Below are 22,777 nucleotides of genomic sequence, written 5' to 3' on the forward strand. Positions count from 1 at the left end.
GGAGTGCTGAGGATGGGGATGGGGGGGAGGAGGAGGAGGAAGGGGGCAGGGTGCTGAGGACAGGGAGGGGAGGAGGTCCAGGTGCTGAAGACAGGGATGGGGGGGGGAGGAGGAAGGGGGGTGGGGTGCTGAGGACGGGGAGGGGGATGTCGGGGGTGGGGTGGGAGGAGGCGGTCGGGGCACTGAGTTGGGAGGATGTGGGGGGGCGGGGTGCTGAGGACAGGGATGGGGGGAGGAGGAAGGGGGGGCGGGGTGCTGAGGACAGGGATGGGGGGAGGAGGAAGGGGGGTGGGGTGCTGAGGACGGGGAGGAGGATGTCGGGGGTGGGGCGGGAGGAGGTCGGGGCTCTGGGGGGGGAGGAGGCGGGGGGCAGGGTGCTGAGGACAGGGATGGGGGGAGGAGGAGGAGGAAGGGGGGCGGGGTGCTGAGGACGGGGAGGGGGAGGAGGATGTCGGGGGTGGGGCGGGAGGAGGAGGTCGGGGCGCTGAGGGGGAGGAGGCGGGGGTGGGGTGCTGAGGACGGGGAGGAGGATGTCGGGGGTGGGGCGGGAGGAGGAGGTCGGGGCTCTGGGGGGGGAGGAGGCGGGGGGCAGGGTGCTGAGGACAGGGATGGGGGGAGGAGGAGGCGGGGGGGGCAGGGTGCTGAGGACAGGGATGGGGAGGGGGAGGGGGAGGAGGATGTAGGGGGTGGGGTGGGAGGATGTCGGGATCGGGGCGCTGAGGGGGAGGAGGCAGGGGGGGTGCTGAGGATTGGGGGGGGAGGAGGAGGGCGGGGGGAGCGAAGGGAAAGGCCGGGCAGAGCGGACAGGGTGGGGGAGGGGACGCCGGGGGCGGGGCTGGCGGGAGGGTCACAGCGGGGGGGGGACACTGCGGGGGCAGGTTGGGGGGGGCTGAGGGGCCCCGCGGCCCCAGGCTGCCGCTTGTGGGGCTGCTCCCCGGCAGCTCAGCCCCCCCCCGCTACCCCCCAGCCCGGATCCCACGGGCCCGGGGCAGGGGCTGGGCCTGGCGCCTGGAACTGGGGGTCTGAGCCCCCGGCCCCCCCGTGCGGAGCCGCCAATCACCGCCCCGAGCCGCGCAGCCCCCCCGGCCGCGAGCGGGATTCGAATCCCAACGGCCGCAGCGCGCGCCCGGGGGGGCGGCAGCGAAGCCTCGGGGCGAGGGAACCGGGGCCTCCCCCCACGCGCCGAGTCTCTGTCCCGCGCTCTCTCCGCCAATCAGGGAGCGGGGAGGGGCGCGGCGAAGTGACGAGTTACGGCCCCTCCTCCAATAGAGGCCGCGCGTGTGAGAGAGAGAGAACTACTCTTCCCAGAGTGCACCGGGAGGGGGCGCGTTGTCTGAGCAACTGGCCGTCACTTCCGCTCTGAGACGAGCCAGGAACTACAACTCCCAGCCTGCCCCGGGGCGCCTCCGTCCTCTCCAGCCCAGGTGAGGGCGGGTCCCTGGGTCAACCTGACACCTCCCCCCCCCAACGCAACTCCTCATTCCCGCCCCGCCCCCGCCCCCCTTCAGCTCCTGACGGTAACTCGCGTGTCCCGGGGTCTCGGCCCGGCCCTGCCCCCCCCCCGCAGCGCGGTGCCCCCAGCGCCCCCTCCCCCCAGCCTGCTTCTCCCTTGGCCTCGTCTCTCCCCACTCAGGGGCAGGGCTGGGAGCCAGGACTCCTGTGGTTTGTGGGGGTTTCTTTGCAACCATGAGTGGGATTGTTGTGGGTGCAACTAGACCCCCACATTCTCTGGTGGGGCGGGGCTTCTACTGCCTGCCTTGGGGAGGGAGGGGTCCATGATGCAGCAAAGAATCCTGTGGCACTTATAGACTAACAGATGTTTTGCAGTACCCCTCTGATACTTGAGGTCCATGATGTCACAGCCCATGGGGCGGGGGGGGGTTGAATCATGTTTCTGAAGCGGGAGAGCAACTTCCCCTGTTCCCACTCACTCTCCACTAGGGGGCTGGGCTGGGATCTCTAGGGAGGGAAGCACAGGAAAAAACAGTCTCCCCAATGGAACCCAGGAGTCCTGGCTCCCAGTCCCCCTGCTCTAGACCCCCTCCACCCCCAGATCCAGGGATAGAACCCAGGGGTCCTGCTGCCCAGCCCCCTCCCTGCTCTGACCACTAGACCCCACTCCCCTCCCAGGGTGGTGCAGGGGTCACTGGGTCTGTGTCCCAGCTCTGCTAAGGGCCTTGGCTGATTTTCCCAAAGTGCTTCCTTCTGAATCCAGCACATCTAACCCTCCCCCCGCCCGGTCGCTGCCCACCCCCATGTGGGGGCACCAGCACTGTGCCGGGTCGTGATGGGAAATTGTCCAAGCTGGCCCAGGAGAAACGTGTGTGTCCCTGCTGCCCCCTGCTGGTGGGGCTGAGCCCGTGTGTGTGTGTGTGTGGTGGCTTTGCAGGATTTTGTATCCTGCAGCAAGTGACACACACACACACATTGACGCACAAAGGGACTCTCAGTCCCAAGAACACTCACACACAACACACCCAGAGGGGCATGCTAGCCCAACCCCAAAGAGAGAAACAATCACACCCCCAGCCACACTCACACTCACACACACACCAGAATATTCGCAATTGTGCTCAGAGACACAACCGCACACAGTTCACTCCCACTGCTCCCAACACAAGGGCCTCCTGCCCCACACAGCCTGTGCCGAGGCCTGTGGAACTCACTGCCACTGGACAGCTACCCATGAGAATGGACCTTTCCAGGAGACCAATAGACATGGCCATGGCGACAGAGGGGGCTGGGCTCCCAGGGTCTGACCCGGGCTGAGACTGGTTCTGACCTAGAGGGGTCTATCCAGCAGGGGGCAGCGTGACCCACACAAACCACCAGAAGCGCCTTTCTTAGCAGGTCTCCCAGGCCATCCCCCACCCTGCCCCGGTTGGGTAACAAAGGGGCAGTACGGGACTCTGGGCCGTGTCACAACCCGGCCCCAGCCCCTCGCTCCCACACGCTGGTGAGTTGGGTAACTGCCGCGGGATTGCACAAGAGAGAGTCAGAGCCAGGGAGAGAACCCAGGAGTCCTGGCTCCCCCCCGACACACACCCTAACCACTGGCTCCCACTCCCCTCCCAGGGCTGGAGATAGAACCCAGGAATTCTGACCAGCAACCCCCCTTCCCCGCTCTGACCACTAGACCCCACACTCCCCTTTTAGATTTTAGTCCCGCTGCCTCTTCTATCCACCCACCCCACCTGTCCATCCCTTTGCTGCAGGTTTCTGGGGTGTCACCCCTGCTCTGCACTCCCCCAGTGCAGCCCAAGGCTTTTCCTCCCCCCAATGACATATCCTCACCCCCCTTGTGCTGGATCGTCTGCTTGGCCCCCTGCCCCCCTCGGGGTGCGCTGTGCGGCGTGGCTGGGGATTGTGCAATGGCCCAGCACCAGGCAACACAGAACGGACACCACACGCCCTGCCCTGCCTCACCTGAGCTTCTCTCCAGGTGCATCGGAGCCCAGTGCCCCACACCTGGGCCCTCCTGCCCCACAGGGGGTGAGCTGCAGCCCCTGCCACACTCCACAGAGGGATTAAGTGTCAGGCCAGCCAGCCCTTGTAAGATGGGGAAATCACCACCGGGGTCGACGGTATGGGGGCTTTGCATGAATGAATCCAGCCACACACACACACAATTGCTAATATACACAAACACCCACATAAATCCAGCTAACATCAACACAACTACTAACAGATGCAAACACATGCACAAATCCAGCCACATGAACACACACACATTTGCGCAGCCACAAACACAACCCCCAGAGCTGTAATAACACCCCCACACACACAAAACCCTTGCAGAAAACCACACAAACACATGGAGAAATCAATTCATCCATCCATCCACCCACCCACACATACACCATCCCCATTCTGTGCACACACCTTTGGTCACTGTGACACTGAAGACTTCAGTTGGATCTGGGGCCCAGCACCATGTGTCTTTGCAAGCAAGGTTAAGCAATTCCCCATGTGTGGTCTTATGCAGGTGATGGCTGATTCCCCCAACTTACAGCCAGTGGTGAGCTCCAACCAGTTCACACCCATTCACAAGAACCGGTTGTTAAATTTAGAAGCCTTTTTAGAACCAGTGGTTCCAGGACAACTGGTTCTAAAAAGCTTTTAAATTTAACAAAGGCTCAGGCAGCTGTCTGCCCAGCCCCAGCTCACCTCCTCTCCCTGAATGCTCCACCCTCCTTCTCCTCTGCTTCCCCTGCTTCCCGCAAATCAAATGTTCATGGGAAACCAGAAAAAAGCAGCAGGCAGGTAAGCTGGGCACAGGGGCGGAATGGCTCCCTCTGGCTCTGGCCGAGTGCCCCAGCCCAGTCCCAGCCAAGCACCCCCAGCTTGGGCCCGGCCCAGGGAGTCGGGCCCCACGGCTGCGGCCCCGGTGCCGGCGGAGCGGCTCTGGCCCCGGTGCCGGCCCAGCCCGGGGAGTCGGGCCCCACGGCTCCGGCCCCGGTGCCGGCGGAGTGGCTCTGGCCCCGGTGCCGGCCCGGCCCAGGGAGTCGGGCCCCGCAGAGCCGGTTGAGGTCCCGGCGGAGTGGACCCGGTCCTGGCCCCAGGCAGTGTGGTAAGGGGGCAGGGAGCAGGGAGGGGGTATTTGGTTGGTTGTGGGGGGGTGGATAGGGGTCAGGGCGGTCAGAGGGCAGGGAACAGGGGGATTGAATGGGGGCAAGGATCCCGGGGGGCAATCAGGAAGGAGCAGGGGTTGGATGCGGTGGTGGGGGCACTCAGGGACAGAGAGAAGGGGTGGTTGGATGGGGCAGGGGTCCCGGGGGGCCATCAAGAATGAGAGGAGGAGTTGGATGGGGCTGCAAAGGGCAGTCAGGGGACAGGGAAAGGGGGGGATGGGTCAGGGGTCCTGGGGGGGTGTCAAAAACATGGGGGGTTGGATGGGGCATGACCTCCCGGGGGGCACGACCCCCTCGTGAGGTGAGAAGGAGGGAACCGGTTGTTAATATTTTGGCAGCTCATCACTGCTTACAGCATAGTGACAACCATACTACACAATTCTCATAACTTCATATGCGTGAATGGTATACATCTATGGGTAGAGAAATGACTTTCAGCAGATCATATCCTTTCCCCTGATACCTTACAAGCCATGCTCTATATGTAAGATCACGATTATATGAAAATGAGGAATATGGGGGTTACAGCCGCTCCCCCAAAGGTCTAGAATGTCACACTAAGATTCTATTTTCATTTATGTAACCAACTTTGACCTCTCTGCCTAACACTTATAATCACTTACAATCTATCTTTCTGTAGTTAATAAACTTATTTTAATGTTTTATACTTACTTGTGAAATTGTCCAAAGTGCTTGGGAAAGCTGCTCAGATTAAAAAGGCTGGTGCATGTTCACTTTCTTTTTGAGGAAGGGGTGAATTAATTAATGAGCTTGCACTTTTCAAGAGGTTTTGAGCAGTGTAAGACGGTACATTTCTGAGGTGCAAGGCTGAGGGCTGGGGAGATATGCTGGTGTCTCTATGTATAATTGAGGAGTGGCTTATAGAGCATTCATGCAACTTAGTTGGGTGCATTGCTGCATGTTGTTGGCTGAGTGATCACAGCACATGGAGGGGGTTTTGCTGCTTGTCACTAGTGCAGCATTGTAAGACACAGCCCAGGCTGGAGAGAGAAGAGGACAGAGCAGTTCCACAGTTTGGGATTGTACCCCACGGATCCCACCACACAGAGATCCTGCTGTGACCAGCCGTGGTAATACTGTGCTTAGTGCCCTGCCTTGTAGCTTCAACAGCTGCACATGCAAGATGAGTTACAGTGACCTTGACCTTGTTTCCATGTTTATCCAAAGCCTCCTTTTGACAGTTGTCAGCCAAAAGCCCCGTTTCTTTTGCAAGCATTTGCATGGCTAGCCAGAGTCGGGCTTCTCCGTTAACAAAAAAGATTGATCAAAAAGGGACAAGAGGAGGCACGTTCAGCAAGGCAGCACTGGATGCTGGATCCTGAATCTGCTCTTTATCCAGCAGCTCTCTTGGCAAGCTCTGCCATGGTGCCACGCTCTGGGACTTCTCCCCGAACTGCTCCATTTTTCATCAACAATAACATGAAAAGTGAAAGGACAGTAATTCTCCATTTCCTGCAAGCCCTGCAGAGAACCCTCTAGAAGGGGCTCTGTGCACAGATATCCCCAGTGAATTGCATGGCCGCACAACACAGGGTCTCCTGTCACAGCAAATTGCAGCCGGAGCAACCTCCTTGCCAATGCCAATAGCCTTTTGATCAACTCCAGACTGAGGATTTGATTCTCTCCAATGCTCCGTTGGAAAGAAGCCTTTTCCTTCACAAGCAATTACTTGGATTGTCAGGGGAGGTCTGTTCTGTTTCCTAGGAAGACACAGGAAAATGTGAGCAGAGGAGACAAAAGCTATAGAATGAGGCACCACTGGGAGTTGAACCTAGGATCTCCTCTTTACTAGACAGGTGCTTTAGCCTACTAAGCCATGGTGCCTTCCCCAGCAGGCCATTTGCAACCACTCCACTTGATGGTCCAAGACTACACCTTCAAATTCCAAAGTAAAAATGTGCCCCATTTCCCTCAAGACTTGCAGACCTTGAGCAGGCTGGCTCAGTGCACAGAAAGCCACAGCTGAGCTGACAGAGGGCTTCTAACATGCGCTTCTCCCACAAGCTGCTGTGATCAGATACTGATTAGTGCTCTGTGTTTCAGTCACAGCAGCTTCAGCTCAACTCTGAGTCATGGTAACCTTTCCATCAGCTCCAGATTTACAACTTAACACTTTCCAAGACTTAGCTGCAAGGAAGGGTCTCTGTGTCTTGAACAAGTACTTACAAGGATTGTGTAGTGAGGTCTTTTCTTTTCATGAGAAGAAATAAAAGAAAGGAGCCTGACAGAAAAGCCAGGTTCAGCAAGGAAGAACTGGCAGGTCAAGCCAGGATCTCCTGGTGAGTAGGAAGACTCTTCAGCCAGTTCTGCCCAAAGATCACTATCTAGAGGCCACTTCCCACAGAGACCAATTATAGTTACAGACCCATCCTGAAATTGGAGCAGGATATTTTAAAGCTTATTCTCACAGTAAAGTAACACAATTCAGCCATGTCGGCACAGAGGAGAAAACACTCCTTCATTTCATAGTTATTGCTACTGATCTCACTGACAAATTTCCTTTTCTCGGGGCTGCTCCCAGAACTTTAGGGAGTTTTTCCTCTTCTCCCTTCCAGCTGTGGTGATGGGACTGCAGCAGCTCCCCAAGGCCAGCTTTGCTCTTTCACTTACATCCTTCACTGCTCTGGCTGAAGCTGTGTTTGCCACCAGTTTAATCCTTAGCTGAGACCTCAGGTACCAGCAGCTAGTTACAAAGGCTCAATTCCCATCACCATCAGTGGGAGGTTATCCACGGCTGCAGGATTTGGCCCATGGACAGTCAAGGTGCTACAGCAGCTACATTCTTATGTGGTGAGTCCTGCAGCCTATTACCAAACTGCTCTGCCATAGTCTGCAGGGGGCCTGACTTGCTGAGAATCTGGCAGAAGAGAGACCCTGGAGCAGAGAAGGAAAATGTCCTCAGCAGTCACAGCCGGCAGGAGCAGCAAAGACTGAGTATCAGACACACTTTTTCACCAGGACAATAAATGTGCACAACCCCCTGATATATTCTCATTTCACTCCCCCTCCCAAGGAAGCCCTATTCTGCTCTATTACACTCTCATGGGATGAGAGGGAAGGTCCTCTCATGGGTAAATAACTGGTTACAAGGTAGGAATAAATGGTGAGTTTTCAAAATGGAGAGAGGTCAATAGTGGTGTCCCCCAGGAGGTCTGGGACAAGTGCTATTCAACATATTTATAAATGATCTGGAAAAAGGGGTAAACAGCGAGGTGGCAACATTTGCAGATGATCCAAAACTACTCAGGAAAGTTAAGTCCAAAGCAGCCTGCGAAGAGTTACAAAAAGAGCTCACAAAACTGGGTTAGAGGGCAACAAAATGGCAGATTTGTTGATAAATGCAAAGTGATGCACATTGGAAAACATAATCCCAACTATACATATAAAACGATGAGGCCAAAAATAGCTGTTGCCACTCAAGTGAGGGATTTTGGAGTCACTGCGGATAGTTCTATGAAAACATCCACTCAATGTGCAATGACGGTCAAAAAAGCAAAGAGAATCTTGGGAATCATTAAGAAAGGGATAGAGAATAAGACAGAAAATATCATATTGCTTATGGCCGACCACATGCATTGGCCTCCCCTCAGGCAGGGGACTTATAGGCCCTTCTGCCAGTTGGTGTTGGCAGCAGCAAGGGCTGGGTTCAATGTCTAGGGGAGGAGAGCAGCAGAAAGGGAGGAGGAGAGAGAGTCCCAAGAGCAGAGTGCAAACTGACCAGCTGAGGGTCTCATAGGAGTCCTGCAATGACAGTAGCTCCAGGTCCCATCAGGGCTGCCCAAATGGGGGAGTAAGTGGAGCAATTTGCCCTGGGCCCCGCAGGGGCCCCCACAAGAGTTTTTGGGGGCTCCTGGAGCGGGGTCCTTTACTAACTCCGGGAGCTCTGGAAAACTCTCGTGGGGTCCGGGCCTCCGGAGATTCTTCCGCTCTGGATCTTAGGCGGCAATTCGGCGGCGGGGAGTCCTTCATGAATGATAAGTGACTTCATTAAAGTGTTGAAGTGCCTTAATGGAGAGAAAAGATCGGGTATGAAAGGGCTCTTTAATCTCGCAGAGAAAGGCATAACAAGATCCAATGGCTGGAAGGTGAAAAGAGACAAATTCATATTACAAATAAGGCACAAATATTCAACAGCGAGGATGATTCACCACAGGAACAAGCTACCAAGGAAAGTGGTGGATTCACCATCTCTTGATGTCATTTAATGAAGACTAGATGCCTTTCTGGAATATGTTGGCCTCAAAAGTAGCTCTTGTGTCATACAGGAGGCGTGTGATATGCAGGGGGTCAGATTAGATGCTCTAATGGTCTCTTCTGGCCATAAAGTCGACTAATTTCTGAAAAACTGAGTGTAGCATTGGGAGCAGCGTCTGATGTTTTCCTGTCTAGCCGGCTTGCTGCCTAGAACGAACGCTCCTTGAGTGGGGTGATCCACAGGGAGTAGCTCAAACCTCCAAAGTGCCTGGGCAGGGGCAGGACATTAGCCCAGCAAGGGAGGGGTGTGGCAGTGACATCACAAAGGCCTTTTGCAGGACCTCAGACTATTGGTCAAAGGTGGTGGGGAGGTGGTGACCTCACAGAGAGATGCTGACATCAGCCAGGCAGGACAGGGGCGAGGGGCCAGGGAAACCTCAGTGACCCCTGTGGCTTTGCTTCAGCAAGTCTCCTTCTCCAGGTCTCTCTTTGAGGACTGAGAGAGTATTCGGGTTCACGTACGTCAGCGCCAGGAGGAACCTCTTTCGAGTTTTCTCCTTCCCTTTTAGTGATTTTACAAGAAAACAGCCGTCCCTGTTTAGAAGGTAAGAGCCTCCTCGAGGGAAGGGGTGTCATGGTGGTGTCACAGTTCGGATGCCGGTGCCCCCCCTACAATGTATGGAAGCTCCCGCCACCCTGCTCTGTGTTCACAGGGCGGGAGAGAGCAGCATCCATGGCAGTGATTTGCTCCTGGCTGCCGGAGCAGAGCAGCAGGCTCAGCTGTGAGAACTTCCCAGAGCGATGAAAGGGGAGGGGCCCATGGCTCTGTAGCAGGAATGCAGGGCAGGCGAGTTCACGGCGGGCATTGTGGGATACTGGAGGAGGCCAGTTATGGTGATATAATGAACAGCAGCATCTACTCTGTCACTTTAAGTTTGCTGCAAAAAGCTCTAGACCTCTCATCGAAGTCGTTTTATTTTGTCACCAAAACAGGGCAGTTTTGTCACCAGACGTGGCATTGCAGTGTGTGCACCCGCCACAAGCTGCCGACCGAGGGAGTGTTGTGTGTTTTTCACACACCTGAGCAATATAATTCTGCTGAAACAACTTTGTAGTGCAGACCGGGCCAAAGATTGACTCACACACAACTTGGAAGGAAAACGTCACCTGCTCCTCTGCTTTGCAGAATCCAAACACAAGTAAAGCTTGTCAGGCCCCTGTAAAGATGGCAGGGAGTCAGGTGTGGGCAGGGCCGGCTCTGGCTTTTTTGCCGCCCCAAGCAAAAAAAAATGGGGTGGGGCCACCGGAGCAACAAAACAGGGGGGAAAAAACGGCCCGGGTGGAGCGGCAAAGCGGGGGTGTGTGGGGGGATACGACGTGGCTGAAGCGGCAAAGTGGGGGGGGGACACGACGTGGCTGGAGTGGCAAAGTGGCGGGGGACAACACAAAAACGGTGGGGCTGGAGCAGCAAAGCAGGGGGGTGGGGGGAAAAACAACGGCGTGGCCGGCAAAGCAGGGGGAAAAAAAAAAACCCTACAGGGCGGCCGGAGCCAATGGACTCCCTGTGCTGCAGAGTGCGCGCCCGGTCTAGTGGGGGGTGGGGGAAGGGGAGGGAGCGGGGGGAGAGAGAAGGGGGGTGGCCAGCGCTTCAGCGGGGCACTCACCACGCGGCCCCGACCGCCACACCGCCTGGCACCCTCACTCCTTCTCTAGACTAACCAGTCCTAATATACTGTAACATGGTTATATTCCACCACCTTCACTGGTTACACCCAACAAAATTAATTATACAGCCGACAGAAACAATCACAGACCCAGACAGAGACCATGCAAATAAACATACAAAACAATACAGAAGGGAGGATTTCACAACTACATCCAGGGGCGGCTCTAGGCACCAGCAAAACAAGCTGGTGCCTAGGGCGGCAAAATGTAGGGGGCGTCCTCTGCCGCCGGGGAGGGCGGGAGGCTGGGCCGGCGGACCTGCCGCAGTCATGTCTGCGGGAGGTCCACCGGAGCCCCGGGGCGAGTGGACCTGCCGCAGGCATGACTGCGGAGGGGGCGCTTGTCCCGCGGCTCGGCTGGACCTCCCGCAGGCATGACTGCGGCAGGTCAACAGGAGCCGCGGGACCACGGCACCCGCCGCAGTCATGCCTGCGGCAGGTCCGCTCGTCCCGGGCTCCGGTCGACCGGTCCACCGGAGCCGCGGGAAGAGGGGACCCGCCGCAGGACCGGGGAAGGGCGGCGCAGCGCACCGCGCTGCTTGGGGCAGCGTGATTTCTAGAGCCGCCCCTGACTACATCTGTACAGACATAAGGGTTTTCCAGCTGTGTCTATTGATAAGTGAGTTCTTGCCAGACAGGATGCTACCAAACTAAGTTTCCCTTTCTCTGGAGGTGATGGAATATCAGGGCAGGATTGTATTCCTAACAGCCCAATCGCACCTTATTTCAATGTGACTAGTTGGGAATGTGAGGATGTGACCATACACTTCCCACCTTATGGCTGCCTTTGCTGCTTAGCCGAAGAACCAGGCCTCAGACTGTCACAGTGAGAGAAGGCCATTACACAGACAGACAGTGATTTTTTATTCTTTCTCTTATATCTTTATAACTAGCTAAGTGATAAAAATACACCTAAATTCTTAAAGTACAGGCCTTTGCAGACAGGCCTGAATCATATGTATCCTAACAGTCCTGGAGGTCAGGCAGCCTCTGGGTAAGGGGGTGGGGACTCAGATCCTCCCACTGGCCAATTCCACCAGAGTCATGTATAAACCAGGGAAGTTCTCCACAATAGCCAGACCAGATGCCCCCTTTACACTTATGCTCTGTCCTCACTGCTTCTCTGTCTCTCTTCCCCTCATCTCTGCTGCTCCCCCCTCTGGGCTTTCTCAGCACCTGACCCCACAGCTCTCCCTGCCAGCCAGAGACTGCGCTATCTGCACCCGCAGATGTGGCCTCTCTCCTGATTGCTAAGGAAAGGAACCTTCCCAGGAAATGGCCACAGCTTCTGGGAATCCCTGTGTGGCTGTGAACAGAGTTTGGCTCCTGGCACACCAGGCAACTTAAAAGCTGAGCACCCAGACAGGGGCTTGAACCCTGGACCCTCAGATTAAGAGCCTGATGCTCTACCAACTGAGCTACCTGGGCTTGTTAGGAAACATTTTCACCATTCACCACAAGAGTGATTATCCCAGTGTGCAGGCAAGAGTGAGCAGGCAGGCAAAAGAGAGGCAAAAAAAGTCCCAGGAACCCCTCCTCTTTTTCTGCACAGCCACTGCCTGTAAGCAGGATTCCTCCTCCTCCTCAGGGAGACTAAATCTCTGTGCCCAGACAGCCGGTCCATCCGCTGCATCTCAATCCCCGATGCCCGAGCCTCCCTGCCAAAGCCCTGCACCTGGCCCCATACAATTAAGTCTCACGTCTCGCTGGGAACTCGACTTCTTGTGCCCAGAGAGTCTCGCCCCCCCTCAGCAGATGACCTGAGAAACACAGTGTCCGGCTTTTCCAAAGAAGAGCTTAGACCCCCTCATCATGTGGCCTAAAGGATAAGGCATCTCCCTGTGGATCGGATGATTCAGGATTTGAGTCCCCTCGTGGTTGTGCTCACTTTGTGCTGAAAGTCCTGCTTTCTTCAGGGCTTGAACCTCTTCTTAGCCGCTCAGGCCAGTGCTCTGGCTTCAGCTAGAGCCCCGGGAAGGAGTTGGGGTTTGGGTGTCACAAAGGCTGGGGCATGAGCCCCAGGTGCTTCCAGTCTTGCCTTGGCCATTCCTGACTTGCCAAAGAAAATGGGCGGCTCCACTGCCAAAGTGAGCACCATGAGTGGGAACGGTCAGAGGCCCCACCAGGGGGGCTGGCCCTGCTTTCTTACCTTCTTCTGATGTTGGCCACAGAGCATCAGCAGCCGCCCTGCAGGCTGGTCTGTGAGTGGCCTTCAGTGGGGGTTTGGCATGGCAGGGAGCAGGGAGCAGGCTGGCCTGGTGTCTCTGTGGCTGTCTGGTGGCCACGCATAGGCATGGTCCTGCCCTCGTCTAGCTCGGCCTTCCATTGCTCTGTGGCTTTTAAACCTTCCTTTGGAGCTGTCAGCACCAGCCGCCTCTGCTCTAGGTGCCCAGAGGAGGAGAGGTGCTGGGCTCCCGCCTGGGACTCTGCCTCCCTCCTGCCTAGCCCTGACTATCAAACCTGGCCCTGGCCCTCCTTCCTTCAAGTGCCAGGTGGACAAGAGGCAACATGTGGCTACAAGCAAAATGGCCAAACTTGTGGGCATCAGGTGAAGCTGTGAGAATCCCGACCCTCAGGTGTCAGTAGCCAGTTCTAGAGCCCTGACCCACCACAGCCATAATAACCCAACAGGATGGGAAAGACTGGCTCTTGAACAACTGGAAACAGGGAAGTTGAGCACTGTGAGCTCCAGGGCTTTACCACAAGCCAACACAAGGTCCCACTGAGAATTGAACTCAGGCCTGGTCCACACTAAAAAGGGGGTTCAAATTAGGGTATGCAAATTAAGCTACAGGAATAGCGTAGCTGAATTCGAAGTACCCTAATTCGAACTACTCACCCGTCCATACGCGGCGGGGTCGAACTCCGCGGCTCCCCTGTCGACTCCACCACTGCCGTTTGCAGTGGTGGAGTACCACAGTCGACCGCGGCGCTTCCGGAGTTCGAACTATCGCGTCTAGATCAGACGCAATCGTTCGAACTCCGTGAAGTCGAACTCACCGCGTCAACCCGCGCAGTGAGTATGGACCTGCCGTCAGATTGCAGGATTCAGAGTCCTGAGTGCTGCCCGTTACACCATGGGACCAGCTTGTGCTGCTTTTTCTGCACATCGGTGACCCTCACGGGGCCGGCTTGTATAAGGGACTGTTGGCCCCTTAATGAAACTTAGTGGGGGTTTGGTTGGTAGTTCCCAGTCCCAATAGAAGGGGGAAGGGCCAATGGGAAATCAGGCACCTGAGACTGACAGTCCGCAGGGGCAATGGGGAGAGGCCAAAGCTCCAAGTTAGCCGCACTGACAGGCCAGGCAGTGTAATGAGGGAGTCACCAGGCCAGGGGGGTCCCATCCTCCGTGGGAGCTGGAACTGCCTGGGCCAGAGTGGGGCAGAGCTAAGGAGAGAGCAGGAGCCCGAGAAGAGCCGGGGATCAGAGCTGTGCAGGTGTAGTGCCAGAAACTGCTCCCTGTAGGACTTTGCTACCTGCAGCAGTTACTGAGACCTGAGGTTGTTCTTATTTGCTGACTTGTCCAAATTGGCTAAAACTTGACAGTGGTTTCTCTAGCAAAGGCCAGTCCCTGGCCCCTTGGTCCAGACATCCTCATTCACACCAGGCTTCAAGTTGAAAATCATTTCCCCTTCCCGCTCTGTGGAGGGGAGACTGTTAAACGCGCTCTCTGTGCACATGACTAAGCAAAGGGAACAAACCCCCAATCCCCCCTGTGCTTTGGGGGCCAGGTTTGCGGTGGGAATTCTGTAGTTCAGATGACTTCACGTCTGGGCATTGGGATTTTTTACCAGTTTCTCTGGCATTGGGGAAGTTTTGTGCTGATGGCTGAGTGGTTAAGGCGTTGGAGTCGAAATCCAATAGGGTTCCCCTGCGCAGGTTCGAATCCTGCTCACAGCGAGGCCTGTGTTTTAGCCAGTTTCTCACCCGGGCAACACCTCTGTACAACCCCCTGAGACACTCTCAATTCTCTCTCCACCCCAAGGAAATTCCCATCCCCCCGCCCTCCTCCTCCTCCCCCCCATCCTCAGTGCTCCCACCCCAACCTCAGTGCCCTGCCCCTAATTGATTCCAGCCCATTTCTCCATGGCTGGGCCCCACTTTCCCATCCCCAGGGTGGGGGGTTCCTCATCTCCAATCTCTGCTGCCCCCCAACCTGCCGGGTTCCCCTTTTCAGCCACTGTGGGGTCCTCCAACCCGCCCCCACCCATCCACTCTGGGCTCTCTAAATCCCACATTCCCACAATGCACCTTGGTAACCCCACCCTCCTCTATCCCTAATCCCCCTAGTCCCTTCCCTGGGGTCCCCCTGGGCACCCCAACCCACAGTCCGGCCCCACATACACCCCAGTCACTCATCACACGCTGAGCTAGTCCTTCAGGGGCCCCCACAGCCCCCCAAACTCCTCCATCCATGAGCCCCGTGGACCTGTGGCTGGGAAGGTGGGGAAGCTCCCACTTTGATGCCCAGAACCCCCCTTATCACCCGCTAGCTCCTGGTATTCTGGCCAGTGTCCAACTTCCCCTTCGCTGTTGGTCTTCAAACCTCCTCCAAGCAACCCCCCCCCCAGTCCCTTAAGCTGCCAAACCTCCCCTGGAGCCCAACCCTGGGGGGGGGGGCACCCCACCTGAAAATCCTACGGCACCATGGGAGTGGTAGTGTCCACTGCCTCCATCTCCCCCCAGCCAGGGCAGGGCCCCCTGCACCATTGGAGTGGTCGTGTCAGGAGAAAGCAGGAGGAGCAGGTGGGGTCTGTGCTCCTGCGGGGAGGTGCTGCCCTTGCTGTGAAAAGGCCCCACCCTTAGGGGAGATGTCATCTCCCTGCCCTGCCACGCTCTGCACCAGCCCCTGCTTGTCACGGGAGCAGGGCTGGCTCCAGGCACCAGTGTAGCAAGCAGGCGCTTGGAGCGGCCAGTTCAAAGGGGCGGCCCGTCCGGTATCGGGGCAGCACGGCTGGGTCTTTGGCGGAAATTCAGTGGCGGGTCCCTCATTCCCTGTCTTAGTCTTTGAGCTGCTGCCGAATTGCTGCCAAAGAGGAAGGGGGGGAGGACTCGCCGCCGAACTGCCGCAGAAGCAGCAGTGTGGTTGAGCTGCCGCCGAAGAGCCACAGCTTGTCCTTTTTCCCCCCTCCTGCTTGGGGCGGCAGAAAAGCTGGAGCTGGCCCTGCACAGGAGGAGCAGGCTCCAGTCTGCGGAGCTGCAGCAGGGAACCCCACAGCCCAACGCCTGTCAGGCCCCCCCCGTTCTCCATGCCCCTAATCCCTCCTGCCCCCCCACCCATCAGTTAGAGAACAGGAGGCAACTTAACTTCTGCTCACTGTTCCCCGTGGGACTCTAACAGAGCGCGAACCGGAGCCACTTAACTTCCATTCGCTGTTCCCTTTATAGACGCACAGTCAGAGCTCTCACAGGCTGGGCAGCAAGGAGCTGATGCCGTTTTTCTCACCCCAGTGGATATTGCAGCCCTTAGTATAGAGGTTTGTTCTTTAAACATGGGGTCAGTCTCCTGTGGGGTTGGGCCACAGGAGAGCCCCGTGCCCCTTCCTGTGCTTCTAACCCTGCACTGTTCACCCTGCGTCCTCCCCCATGCCCCTAACCCTGTGTTGGAAAATCATAGTGCTAATGAAGCCTTTTTGTATTAGGCCTGAGTGAACCAAAGTTATGCTATGCTTGCCCAAACCGTGTTGGAAAGCTTACAGAACTCATTAGACTGAAGGCCGTGTATTTACCTATGTCAGCTATTTTGCTTATCAGTTTTATTTGGCTCCCCAAGTATATGTTGGCTCCCCAAGTGTATGCAGCTGCGTTCACATGTATGCATCCAAAGTATCTAGTACAAAGGGTCAACGGATGTATCTTGTGTCCCCTTCAGAATGACAAATGTATCCTCAACAGATGTATCTTGTAGGCCCCACAAAATGATATATGTATCCTGCGTACCCAATTATCCCCTAATAGATACATGTACAGGGTCTATAGGTCAACCAAATGACGTAGACAAACGTAGGCTAAGTTGTTTGTTTCGGGGTATAAAGGTAAGCCCATCTGGCCATGTAAGGTGTGTCTCTTTCTCTGGCACTAGCCGAGAGGAACACCCGCTCAGCTGACCGATCAATAAAGGGTGTGGTACTTGTCTTCCTGTCTCCGTGCCTCCTTGGTGTAATTAGGTAAGCTCCGGGGGAAAACGAGCCCTTTTGGCTAACAAATGGCGACTCCACGCCGGGACTTCTCTCCCTGTTGGGGGCGCTGACCGGCGGCCGAGGACGGCTCAGGAGAGTGGCCACCTTGAGCTATTGGTTTGCTCAAGCTCCGGGTCGCCGCAATCGGCCGGGATGGCTACGCCCCCTCCACAGAGAACTCCAGCCGACACGGAAGCAAGACAGTACCAGAAGAGGGGAGTCCACCTGCCGGACGCGGCCACTCCGGGCGCGGTAAGTGCGTTTACCTCCTGGGTTTTGAGGATTAACGCCCCCGAAGAGTGAGGGTTGGGACCTTGGGCCCCTAATGGTAAAGGAACCCACAAATAGGAAGGTGTGTGTGAGTAGAAAATGGGTAAGGGACAGTCTAAACATTCCACCTCACCCCCTAAGGGTACCCCAGCATATTATATGTACGTACATTATGGTTTTAAAACCTGCAGGTATTTAGAGAATTGGAATCTTTATACGCGTGAAGATCCATCTAAACAATGCCCATTAAAAGGTACCTTTAATCTAGATAAGATCATATATCTCAGAGGAGCTTTTAATCACCAAAGAAAAGCCTCTGACACAGTGTGAGCAATTTGTCTAGGAATGGGTTAATTTGAAATTCAGCTTGGCAGAGAGATGAAGAAAAAGTTGTTTTACAAAGAAAAACTGCTTTCAGCCCCAGCTGGCTGTGGAAAAATAGAGACAGGCAAGCCAAAGGCAGTACAAGTTACAGAACTGAGATTACATTTGCAAATCTTAACTGTTTGGTGAGATCCAACAGTCTGACTTTGTGACGGATGCCGGTGCTGGTGTGGCTTGGTGACACTGGAGAAGCCACAGGTAGCTGACCTGGACTAGAATCTCTGAAAGAGACACCGCAGGAGATTCCAGGGTGTAAAAGAACAGCCTTCCCAAGAGCGGAAGCATGTTGGAAATTCTGAACAAGCTATATACAGGATAATCTCCCGTCCACCTATTCCCCTTTTCTGAATGTTATATACAGACGTGGCCAGTCTGGATATGTGTAAGTATGGGGCATTCATATTTTTTTTATGAGTGATGTGGAAGCGTTCCCAACACTCTCCATTGTTGTTTTATTATTTGTAATGAAGCTTTAAAATTTGGTTATATGGTGTGTTTTCTCTATCCTCCCCCACCGTCCTGCAGTGTCAGTTTGATCACCTGACATGAGGCATAAATTGGTAACAGAAATTTGTCACAGTTTGGTGAGCAATAGAGAATGGGGGAACCCTGTAGAATTTACACCATCTATTTGTTTTACCCTTGTTGTTTTATGTTTGTTTTATTTGGTTCTGTTGGTGTTATATGTTGAGGATTGCATAATTAAAGGTGTGCCCATTCTCAGCTGCAGTAAGTCTGAGAACTGGAGAAGGGTTTAGCATTCCTCTCTCCACCCTGGTTGACCAGGAAGGGTGGCAGGTGAAAGGATCTACCCCCAGTCGTAGCAGGACTGGGCAATAGAGTAGTTGGAGAAAAGGAAGCCCTGGCTAAGCAAGTACCAGTCCTTCAGGGACTTGTTAAAATTTAACCATTTGTGCTCAGCATACGCCGTAACAGCAGTGTGTTTGCTACAAGAGGCAATTAAATAGTTAAACGCCAGTGGGCCATGTGTTTTGCCCAGGTGGCGAGCCTCACACGGGAGGACTCGGGTAGTCTTGTGAATAAAATGTTTTAGGGAAAAGACCAGAAAGGTGGGGGCAGAAGCCCATGAAAGAAACGGTTCAGCAAAAAAAAAAAAAAAAAAAAAAAAAAAAAAGGATCGGGCCCAGGCGGGCAGGCAACAGACAGAGAGCTTGGAGAACAGGTTGGAAACTTTTGAGGGTCTAGTGGAAGGAAGAAGTAAGTGAGTGTAAGCATGGGGATTTCAAATACTCAGAAGGATATTTGGAATGGTGATTTGAATTGGTAAGTGGCTGTTGAAAGACAAAGCAAGTGATATAAGGAAAGAGCAAGTGATTTGAAGGAGAGTGAAGAGTTAACTCTGTAGTTGCTGGAGGGAATAGTAGTTGAACTTTGTAAAAATGCTAAAGAGAAAAGTTCTTGGTGTTTTTTTTAAATGTTTGTAAATAAATTCAGGCAAAGAAATTATTAGATTGCAATCATTTGGCTATGAACAATTTTGTTGAATTAGCTGAAGAATGTATCCAGTGCTATGTAAATGAAAATTTATTAGGCTCTAAGGCACTATAAGTGGTGATGTTTTCTTTCAGTGTTTAAAAGCAGGAGTTAAAAGTAAAAAGCAAGCCAGAAAGCATCTGTATTAATGCAAATTATCTAACTGATAAGGTAAAAGCCACTGAAACCTGGGCTGCCTATAAAACATATACAAGAAAATATGGGGTAATTCCCCTGTTTTGCCTAAAATCAACAAGGGTATTTGTATATTTTAAGCAATAATTGACTGCCCAGAAGGGGTAGACCTCTGTTTTTGTCTTTCAGATAATCAAAGAAAACTAATGCCAGCTAAACAGCATACAACATACCATGATTTACTGGCAGAGTAAAAATTATGTTTTGTGTTCTATGTTCTGTCTTGTGGTGTCTGTCTCGTGGTCAGAATTGTTGTGTTTAATATTTTCATGGGATGGTCTGGTTTGAAATAAAGCAGAAGGCTTGAATTGAAATGCAGATATTTGTTTTGTTCAACTTAAAATACAAAGTGTTTGGATACATCAGAAAAATGTGATATACTAAAGTCTTATGTATTTTCTTAAGTAAAAGAAAAAAACTGCATTGGCCAAATTGCATACTAACAGTCTTTGGAAGCAAGAACATAAAAAGTTAACCCACTCCCCATATTGTACATGGGATCCTTCTGGCTACCTCAGATTTCTAGCCAGAGGGCTGGGGATGGTGGGAAGCTATTGAACTAGAGCTTGTATTAAATGAACTCATCAAAGTGGGTGTGCTTGTCCTGGCTTGTTGTTCCAAAGCTCTGTAATAAGGTTATTTTAGTAGAATGGTATATGTGGCATACATTAAATAATAAGACTAATGTACTGTATAACACCAATGTGTATGTGTTCATTGTTAACAAAAGGTGTATAAGTAAAAAGTAAAAGTTTCCTTTGTAGGTTAAAAAAGAAGCCAAAAAGGGGAAAAGGAAAAAGAACGAGTTAACTGAGAAAAACTTTAATTAGCAAGCTCAGTCCAAAAAAAAAAAAAAAAAAAAGAGATACACTGACTTCATTCAAGGACACTGTTCACAGTTAGCCAAGTTTTAACAACCAGAAAAGGGGGGCTTGAATATGCCCAACCAGCTGTACAATCTGCAAAGACACTAATGCAATGTGTTAGGTTTCCTTTTTACACAGGTAAAGACGCACTACCCGAAGACCCTAGCAGCCCTGCCACTCCATGGAACCTGGAGACCGGATCAATGTACAGGTCCACCAACAAAAGACTGCTTTGGCTCCACGCTGGAAAGGCCCTTATTGAGTCCTGCTGATTACCAACACCGCTGTGAAGTGCCAAAGACTGACTGCTTGGACCCATGATTCTCACTGCAAAAAGACCCGTCCACATCAGGAGAACTCTCCTATATGATTAGCCTATTCCTTCTTCTAGCTCCACTGTGCCTTCTGGACAGCAGGGAAAAAGGACAAGGTGACGTGCTAGCTAACCTCTCCCTTGTCCGCTGACAGACCTACTGTGCCTTTGAACTTTTCTAGAAGAATCAAAAACCATTACAGGGTGATGTGCTGATAATCTCTCCCCTGTAGAATGCTAAACTACAATTGTTTTGGGAAAGGAGAAGGAACGCTCACTCCACTGACATTGCCAAAGTCCAGGAATTCCTGACTAAAAAGAACATTGAGTACTGACCCTGGTAAAGAAACAAAAATTCTACACTGGCAGGAAGAAACTTGTGGGATCCTGTTTGGAAATGTGGTATTAATTGAATTTTGGGGTTTATTCTACAGGCTGCGCCCTGTGTTTTGGATAAATCCTTTAGTATGTATTGCCCTCCCTAATTGGATTTTAAATGATATCGTCTTTATCCAGTTTTCAGATCACTTTTACATACCCAGATTGCTCACAAGGGGCTGCCATTAGATTAGCACAACAAAAAGCCTGGGTTATTTCCTCTGGAAAAAGAAGAAATTGGGCAGATCCCTGTGGGCTGGGGCTAAGAGTGTAACAGCCATTTGGAATATTCTTAAAGGCCAAAAACATAATAAGAAATTGGGCCGACTAGAAAGGGCCACTAGCCTTATTTCTGAAGTTCAGCTAACCCAAGTATAGGCTAAAGTTGGTGAGTTACATGTCATTTCCACCCTTAGTTCTATAACCCAGAAGTTACTGACAGAGATGGTATTGAATATCACTGAGGCTGGGAAGGCATTGCAGTGGGATCTAGTATGTTTAAAATTTCAGGATTTCCTGAATGACCAGCTGATGGCCATTTGGAGTAATCTTGAGTACCAGACTTGGCCCACTGCCCTTACAGACACATCTGAAGTACCATCTGATCTGTGGTCATGGAAACATATTTGGACACTTTCTGGATGAAAGTGTGTACATTTACAGTGCTCCTTCCAAGCATATGGACCGGTTAGGGTGGGTGTGGCTCCCACATACCGAATCCTGCCTGGGTCCATGGGGAGGATGCATATGGGACTAAATTATTCACCGAGACATCTGGGAAATTAAACCATTAAGTATACCTACCTGAGTTATAGTCAGTGCCCTGATCCCTTAGTTGTTAAATGAACAAGGTTCCACTCTTTTGTCCATGCATTCATTCCTGGGTTGGGGGTGACTAAGCTTAAAAGAGCAGTTGTAAATATTTCTGCAGAGCTTCATTGCTTTTTGGCCTCAAAGTGTGAGAAAACTCAGCCAAAAGGTTTGGTGAGTATTCTCAAAGGGGGGAGTTGTTGGAAAATCATAGTGCTAATGAAGCCTTTCCGTATTAGGCCTGAGTAAACCAAAGTTATGTTATGCTTGCCCAAACTGTGTTGGAAAGCTTACAGAACTCATTAGACTGAAGGCCATGTATCTACCTAAGTCAGCTATTTCGCTTATCAGTTTTGTTTGGCTCCCCAAGTATATGTTGGCTCCCCAAGTGTATGCAGCTGCGTTCACATGTATGCATCCAAAGTATCTAGTACAAAGGGTCAACGGATGTATCTTGTGTCCCCTTCAGAATGACAAATGTATCCTCAACAGATGTATCTTGTAGCCCCCACAAAATGATATATGTATCCTGCATATCCAATTATCCCCTAATAGATACATGTACAGGGTCTATAGGTCAACCAAATGACGTAGACAAACGTAGGCTAAGTTGTTTGTTACCGGCTATAAAGGTAGGCCGCTTGGCCATGAAAGGTGTGTCTCTTTCTCTGGCACTAGCCGAGAGGAACACCCGCTCAGCTGACCGATCAATAAAGGGTGTGGTACTTGTCTTCCTGTCTCCGTGCCTCCTTGGTGTAATTAGGTAAGCTCCAGGGGGAAACGAGCCCTTTTGGCTAACACTTTCTAGTCACACTTTCTACACATCTAACATTAGTGTATAATGTAATACAGATCTATCCCAACACCTGCCAGAGGTCTTCTGGTAAGGCGTATTCGGTGGCATGCCTGCCGGAGGTCCTCTGGTAAGGCGGATTCGGCAGCATGCCTGCGGGAGGTCCTCTGGTAACACGGATTCGGTGGCATGCCTGCGGGAGGTCCTCTGGTAAGGCGGATTCAGCAGCATGCCTGTGGGAGGTCTGCCGATCCTGTGCCTTCAGCGTACCACCACCGAATTGCTGCTGCAGCCGGGGCACTGGCAGAGCTCCCGCAGACATGCCGCCTAATCCGCATTACCAGGGGACCTCCTGCAGGCAGCCTGACTGCCACCCTCACAGCGACCAGCAGGCCACCCCCCCGCCGCTTGCTGCGCTGGTGCCTGGAGCCACCCCTGTCCCTGACCCAGGGCAGAGGATATTGGAAGCTGAACATCCAGAGCTTGCAAGATAAAGGAGCAGGGGGCCGAGGCCTGGAGGTGTTG

The 22,777-nt window shown here is 53.2% G+C and overlaps 2 non-coding genes across 2 annotated transcripts; one reads left to right on the top strand and one right to left on the bottom strand.

Annotated features, from left to right (window-relative positions):
- Window positions 1–11,925: 11,925 nt before the first annotated feature.
- Window positions 11,926–11,998, bottom strand: TRNAK-CUU. Its single transcript has one exon. It is a non-coding gene; the product is annotated as a tRNA-Lys (tRNA).
- A 2,392-nt stretch (window positions 11,999–14,390) lies between these two features.
- Window positions 14,391–14,470, top strand: TRNAS-CGA. Its single transcript has one exon. It is a non-coding gene; the product is annotated as a tRNA-Ser (tRNA).
- The last annotated feature ends 8,307 nt before the right edge of the window (window positions 14,471–22,777 follow it).

Source organism: Mauremys mutica, unplaced genomic scaffold (genome assembly GCF_020497125.1).
Source record: "Mauremys mutica isolate MM-2020 ecotype Southern unplaced genomic scaffold, ASM2049712v1 Super-Scaffold_100355, whole genome shotgun sequence".
Classification (NCBI taxonomy): Eukaryota; Metazoa; Chordata; order Testudines; family Geoemydidae; genus Mauremys; species Mauremys mutica.